The sequence below is a fragment of the Babylonia areolata genome, chromosome 1 (genome assembly GCF_041734735.1).
Source record: "Babylonia areolata isolate BAREFJ2019XMU chromosome 1, ASM4173473v1, whole genome shotgun sequence".
NCBI classification, from domain to species: Eukaryota; Metazoa; Mollusca; class Gastropoda; order Neogastropoda; family Buccinidae; genus Babylonia; species Babylonia areolata.
This window is the reverse complement of record NC_134876.1, coordinates 26,601,252-26,608,751: the sequence shown is the minus strand read 5'-3', so window position 1 is coordinate 26,608,751 and position 7,500 is coordinate 26,601,252. Positions and strand designations below refer to the sequence as shown.

General features: G+C 44.9%; 1 protein-coding gene across 1 annotated transcript in view; it reads left to right on the top strand.

Moving 5' to 3' along the window:
• The window catches only part of LOC143281298 (uncharacterized), a 38,357-nt gene that overhangs the window by 1,068 nt on the left and 29,789 nt on the right, over positions 1-7,500 (top strand). The window lies entirely within an intron of this gene.

Sequence of the window (7,500 nt, the reverse complement as noted above, 5' to 3'; positions counted from 1 at the left end):
TATTTCCAGTAAATCTATTCTCATGTCAGCCAACTTCCAGTCAATGTGTTCTCCTGTCAGCCTACTTCCAGTCAGTGTGTTCTGTCAACCTACTTCCTCGAAGTGTGTTCTCAGCTTTCTTCCTCTCAGTGTGTTCTGTCAGCTTACTTCCTTTCAGTGTGTTCTCCTGTCAGCCTACTTCCTCTCAGTGTGTTCTCCTGTCAGCTTGCTTCCTCTCAGCGTGTCCTGTCAGCCTGCTCCCTCTCAGTGTGTTCTCCCTCTCAGTGTGTTCTCCCTCTCAGTGTGTTCTGTCAGACAACTCTCTCAGTGTGTTCTACTGTCAGCCTACTCCCTCTCAGTTTCTACTGTCAGCCTACTCCCTCTCAGTGTGTTCTGTCAGCCTACTCCCTCTCAGTTTCTACTGTCAGCCTACTCCCTCTCAGTGTGTTCTGTCAGCCTACTCCCAGTCAGTGTGTTGTGTCAGCCAACTTCCTCTCAGTGTGTTGTGTCAGCCTACTCCCTCTCAGTTTCTACTGTCAGCCTACTCCCTCTCAGTGTGTTCTGTCAGCCTACTCCCAGTCAGTGTGTTCTGTCAGCCTACTCCCAGTCAGTGTGTTCTGTCAGCCTACTCCCAGTCAGTGTGTTGTGTCAGCCTACTCCCTCTCAGTGTGTCCTGTCAGCCTACTTCCTCTCAGTGTGTCCTGTCAGCCTACTCCCTCTCAGTGTGTTCTCCCTTTCAGTGTGTTATGTCAGCCTACTCCCTCTTAGTGTGTTCTGTTAGCCTACTTCATCTCAGTATATTCTGTCAGCCTACTCCCTCTCAGTGTGTTCTGTCAGCCTACTTCCAGTCAGTGTGTTCTGTCAGCCTACTTCCAGTCAGTGTGTTCTGTCAGCCTACTTCCAGTCAGTGTGTTCTGTCAGCCTTCTTCCAGTCAGTGTGTTCTGTCAGCTTTCTTCCTCTCAGTATGTCCTGTCAGCCTACTCCCTCTCAGTGTGTTCTGTCAACCTACTTCCAGTCAGTGTGTTCTGTCAGCCTACTTCCTCTCAATGTGTTCTCCTGTCAGCCTACTTTCTTTCAGTGTGTTCTCCCTCTCAGTGTGCTCTGTCACCCTACTTTCTCTAAGTGTGTCCTGTCAGCCTACTTCCTCTAAGTGTGTCCTGTCAGCCTCCTTCCTCAGTGTGTTCTGTCAGCCTACTTCCTCTAGGTGTGTTCTGTCAGCCTACTTCCTCAGTGTGTTCTGTCAGCCTACTTCCTCTCAGTGTGTTCTGTCAGCCTACTTCCTCTCAGTGTGTCCTGTCAGCCTACTCCCTCTCAGTGTGTTCTCCCTTTCAGTGTGTTATGTCAGCCTACTCTCTCTTAGTGTGTTCTGTTAGCCTACTTCATCTCAGTATATTCTGTCAGCCTTCTTCCTCTCAGTATGTCCTGTCAGCCTACTCCCTCTCAGTGTGTTCTGTCAACCTACTTCCAGTCAGTGTGTTCTGTCAGCCTACTTCCTCTCAGTGTGTCCTGTCAGCCTACTCCCTCTCAGTGTGTTCTGTCAGCCTACTTCCTCTCAGTGTGTCCTGTCAGCCTACTTCCTCTCAGTGTGTCCTGTCAGCCTACTCCCTCTCAGTGTGTTCTCCCTTTCAGTGTGTTATGTCAGCCTACTCCCTCTTATGTGTTCTGTTAGCCTACTTCATCTCAGTATATTCTGTCAGCCTACTCCCTCTCAGTGTGTTCTGTCAGCCTACTTCCAGTCAGTATATTCTGTCAGACTACTTCCAGTCAGTGTGTTCTGTCAGCCTTCTTCCATTCAGTGTGTTCTGTCAGCCTTCTTCCTCTCAGTATGTCCTGTCAGCCTACTCCCTCTCAGTGTGTTCTGTCAACCTACTTCCAGTCGGTGTGTTCTGTCAGCCTACTTCCTCTCAGTGTGTTCTCCTGTCAGCCTACTTCCAGTCAGTGTGTTCTCCCTCTCAGTGTGCTCTGTCACCCTACTTTCTCTAAGTGTGTCCTGTCAGCCTACTTCCTCTAAGTGTGTCCTGTCAGCCTCCTTCCTCAGTGTGTTCTGTCAGCCTACTTCCTCTAGGTGTGTTCTGTCAGCCTACTTCCTCAGTGTGTTCTGTCAGCCTACTTCCTCACAGTGTGTTCTGTCAGCCTACTCCCTCTCAGTGTGTTCTGTCAGCCTACTTCCTCTCAGTGTGTTCTGTCAGCCTACTCCCTATCAGTGTGTTCTGTCAGCCTACTTTCTTTCAGTGTGTTCTCCCTCTCAGTGTGCTCTGTCAGCCTACTTCCTCTAAGTGTGTCCTGTCAGCCTACTTCCTCTAAGTGTGTCCTGTCAGCCTCCTTCCTCAGTGTGTTCTGTCAGCCTACTTCCTCTAGGTGTGTTCTGTCAGCCTACTTCCTCAGTGTGTTCTGTCAGCCTACTTCCTCAGTGTGTTCTGTCAGCCTACTTCCTCTCAGTGTGTTCTATTCTGTCAGCCTACTCCCTATCAGTGTGTTCTGTCAGCATACTTCCTCACAGTGTGATCTGTCATCCTTCTTCCTCTCAGTGTGTTCTGTCATCCTACTTCCAGTATGTTCTTCTGTCATCCTACTTCCAGTATCTTCTTCTGTCATCCTACTTCCAGTATGTTCTCCTGTCATTCTTTTTTCAGTATGTTCTCCTGTTATCCTACTTCCAGTATGTTCTCCTGTCAGCCTACTTCCAGCATTAGCCAACTTCTACTAATTCTAGCAAGTGTGTTCTCATTCTGGGATTCCCCCTGGTTCTCTTTCTCCACCGATCGTTGTTTTGGGATGTTTGTTTAAAGTGTATTCTTTCTTGCTTCATATCTTTGTTTTACTTTTAGGATTTGTTTTACACACACACACACACACACACACACACACACACACACACACACACATATATATATATATATATATATACACATATAACACACTGTGTGTGTAAATCAAATCCTAAAACAAAGATATGAAGCAAGAAAGATATATATGTGTGTGTGTGTGTGTGTGTGTGTGTGTGTGTGTGTGTGTATTCTTGTCTTTGATGTTCTTTCTTACTTTTCTGTCTTCGGCCTTGTCGCCTGTAGCTGAGTAAATAGTTTGAAGTAATGTTTTTTGCCCTTTAAAAAAAAAAGAAAAAAAGAGAAAAAAAGATTTGATATCACGGAGTTCGATCTTTATCAGTTTATGTTTTTTATTCAGCTGATTTTGTTTTTTGTTTTTTTCTTTCAGTTCAGCTTGTGTCACGTTCATCATAAGCTTTTCTTTAGCCTAGTTTTTTTTGTCAGACCTTTGTCATGTTCACACACACACACACACACACACACACACACACACACACACACACACACACATACACACCACAAGATATATATATTGAGGCCAGATTTGAATGGAGATTTTGCTTTGGCATGACGAAGAGAAGTTTAGAATAAAATGTTTATAAATATTACTTTTGATGTGCAAATAGTTTTTATATAAACTCATTCAACCGCAATAGATATATAATGGGCGCGTATTGCAAAAGAAAGAGAGGATGATTTCGACTTGTGGAAAGAGTTCCTGGATAGAGACCGAGTCGTGTTTTTATGAACAGTTAACTTGTATGTATACCTGGACCCAACACGAGTAAGTGTTTGGCTACAGTTCAGTTTTATCGATAAAAAACAACACACTGCCATATCATTTTGGCACCAAACTGAAGACTTCATGGATAATGAATACAATTACCTTACGTTCAACAACGATAGCAAGTGATCAGCAGATCACATTACCTGATTGAAACTGTACATGACGCTCATTTCACATGGCTTCTGAAACAGCCAATGTAGTGTTAAATTAAAAGCGGACGTACCACTTTATTGTAACGAACGTGTGTGAGTCAGGAATGTAGAACAAAGATAATTGCTCGCACGACCCATTGACATTGCCTCCGGTGTGAAGATCTGCCTGGACAGGTATGATGCATTGCGTTGACAAGAGGCTGTCTGAATGGGTCGATGACTAAGTTAAAAGTGCCCCCATGTTGCTGACGATAAAATTGCAATAGCAGTTCTTATAGGCTGCTGCCAGTGGCGGTGATTCAGTGTGTTGTGCCTGTATTGGGATGTGCCAGTCTTCGTTTTGTCTCTTCTTTGTTATTTTAACTAAAGGCATCCGGTAGTGGTTTCTTTGGTTCAGGTCTCAGAGCTTGTATCATGTGGGTGGAACGTGGTGTGTACTGTCCCGTTGTGGCAGTGCCTGCCCATCTGCGCGCCTTGCCCGAAAACCTGGATAGATCACTGTTCTATTTCAGACTTTACTACGGGTATGATACAACCTTGACTATGTTTCAAAGAAACGTTGTTGACATACACGTGCTTTATGATAAATATATGTGTTTTTATATTCCAACCGAACAGTGTTTTGCACGTCAGAGAGCTTAGACTTCAATAAGATATGCTCTGCGGTCGGCTGGACTGTAAACTTCATAAATGGGCAGGTGATCTCTCACTCGGACAGCCGCGTGGAGCGTGTAAAACGGTGGGACGCGAATTTTAGCTAACACGATACAACGCAGCGCAGCGCAGCGCAGCGCAAACCCAACCCGATACGACAAAACTCAACTCAGCTCAACACAGATCTAGGTATTCCGTCAGTGGACAACCAGTGTGACATGATGTTCTGTGAGGTCGTCCGGCCAAGGCTGCGGGCTGGGGATCTGGGACAGAGGAGCAAGACGGTGTCGTCTTGACCTAGACCTTGTTGCTGGGGGCACGGATGGTTGAAGAGAGATGGCCTGGGAACAGGAACCCTATAGAGATTTAACTCTGCCCTCTGGGCAATGGCTGCCTTTGGACGATCCTTTACAACATGGTCTTCCCAGGTGCTGCCGTGCCTGGAATCACATGGAAGCGAAGCGTGTGATTGAAACAGACAGTGGCTCACATTCTCAGTAGCCTTATAAAGTTGTCACAACTTCTAAAATCCACCAATGAGAAAACCGCTGTACATTGAATTCAGGTTAAACTGACCTCTTGAATTGGGCCCCTGGTGACAGCCACATTACCCTACATTATGTGACTGAAAATGTCATGGTAACAGCCACATTACCCTACATTCTGTGAATGTCATGGTAACACTGACAGCCACATTACCCTACATTCTGTGATTGTGTCATGGTAACACTAACAGCCACATTACCCTACATTCTGTGATTGTGTCATGGTAACAGCCATATTACCCTACATTCTGTGATTGTGTCATGGTAACAGCCACATTACCCTACATTCTGTGATTGTGTCATGGTAACACTAACAGCCACATTACCCTACATTCTGTGATTGTGTCATGGTAACAGCCACATTACCCTACATTCTGTGATTGTGTCATGGTAACAGCCAGATTATCCTTCATTCTGTGATTGTGTCATGGTAACAGCCATATTACCCTAAATTCCGTGGTTTGTCTTGCCTTGGTGACAGCCACATTACCCTACATATAATATATATATATTATATATATATATATCTCCCTCTCATTCTCTCTCTATATATACATATAATTATATAATGATAGATAGACAGATAGATATATCATATATATATAAATATAGATGTGTGTGTGTGTGCGTGCGTGCGTGCGTGCGTGCGTGTGTGTGTGTGTGTGTGTGTGTGTGTGTGTGTGTGTCTTTGTATTTATATATATTGAGAGAGAGGGGGGGAGGAGAAAGAATATTGAATTAATAGATGGACGCATGAACATTTAAGCAAAATTACGCGCGCACAAACGTGTAAGATGTGTGTGTCTGTGAGGGAAAATCAATACGGATACGCAAATGTGTGTGTGTGTGTGTGTGTGTGTGTGTGTGTGTGTGTGTGTGTGTGTGTGTGTGTGTGTGTGTGTGTGTGTGCACGCGCGCGCGCACTTGCGTGCGTTCATACCATACTTCAGTTGATGGGGCTGCATTATCTGTGAGTAGCTATGTAATTTCCTGGGCAAACTCCCTGGCCTGAGGGTGTGTGTCCATGGTTTTAATCTGGATCCATTCAGCCAGTTCTTGCACAATGCCACCATCGCCAGATGAAAGCTCTGCAACTAGTAACGCAATCCCATCCCTGTTATTTTTATTTTTCAAATGGTTGGTTATTTGCACAAGTGCTGGCGCAGAAAGGGTTCGATTGAAATGGGACAGCTTGTGAGTTGGTTGGTCAGTGTGGGGAGGGAGAAGAAGGTGCATGCGATTCGCCTTGAGTTGGACTGATGTGTGCAGTTAACGGATGCCTGATATGTCGGAACAACTTGGCTGTCCCTTTGTGCTTGTCTGTGTCTACCTCTGCTTCTCAGTATGCTCTGCGTGTGTCTGTGTGTTTGTCTGTATGCATCTCTCTGTCACTGCCTGTCTTTGTCTTTCTATTTGTCTGCCTCTCTCTCTCCCTCTGTGTGTGTGTGTGTGTGTGTGTGTGTGTGTGTGTGTGTCTCTGTCTCTCTCCCACTCCCATTCCCCTCTGCTAGTTCCTCTTTTTTCTGTCGTGTGTGTGTGTGTGTGTGTGTGTGTGTGTGTGTGTGTGTGTGTGTGTGTGTGTGTGTGTGTGTGTGTGTGTTTAAAACACTGAACGAAAAGGATACATATACAAGGACAAAAGGTTTAAAACACAGAAGGAAATGTAATCTGTATGTATACAAGGACAAAAGGTTTAAAACACTGAAGGAAATGTAATCTGTATGTATACAAGGACAAAAGGTTTAAAACACAGAAGGAAATGTATACTGTATGTGTACAAGGACAAAAGGTTTACAACACTGAACAAAATTGATGTACAAAGACAAGCTGAACTTATTAAAAAATACGAAGAGTATTATATATAAAACCTTGCAAGTTGTGTGTATACACGTTGTGTGTATAATGTATACAGTATATTTTAAATTATCCCCCCCCCCTCTCTCTCTCTCTCTAAATGTTCGAGTTCTCTCTCTCTCAGTGTTTGTGTGTGTGTGTGTGTGTGTGTGTGTGTGTGTGTAGGGGGAGAGAGAGGCAGTCAAATATATATAAGGAGTTGTGGTGGTATCCTGCAGTCTGTTAAAAAGAGAAGAATACAAAGCTGAGTTGTGAAGTTAGAGACCCGCAGACAGGGTCGGAAGCTGTGTCATTCTGTCCTGGATGTCGACAGTCCTCGCACAGATAACCCCCATGACCTTTCACCCTCACCCCAAGCCCTCAGTCAGTGGGCTTGTTCCAGCCGTTAGTCATCATCAGTGAGACATCATCAGCAGATGGGCTGTCCCTGAAGAGGTTTCGCCACAGTGAACAGTGCAGTACTTACTGCTGTCAGTGACGCCCGGAAAAGTCACAAATGCGTGGTCAGCTTCCTCATGGGCTGTTCAGAGTGGCCACATCGTGCATGTATACACCTACACTTCGTACAGTGTCGAGTCATGTTGCTTGTAGTTAGGCCTAAGCATACACGTACACTGCATACAGTGTCAAGTCATGTTGCATGAAGTCAGGCCACAGAATACACGTTCACACATCAGTACATGAATCAAATCATATCGCT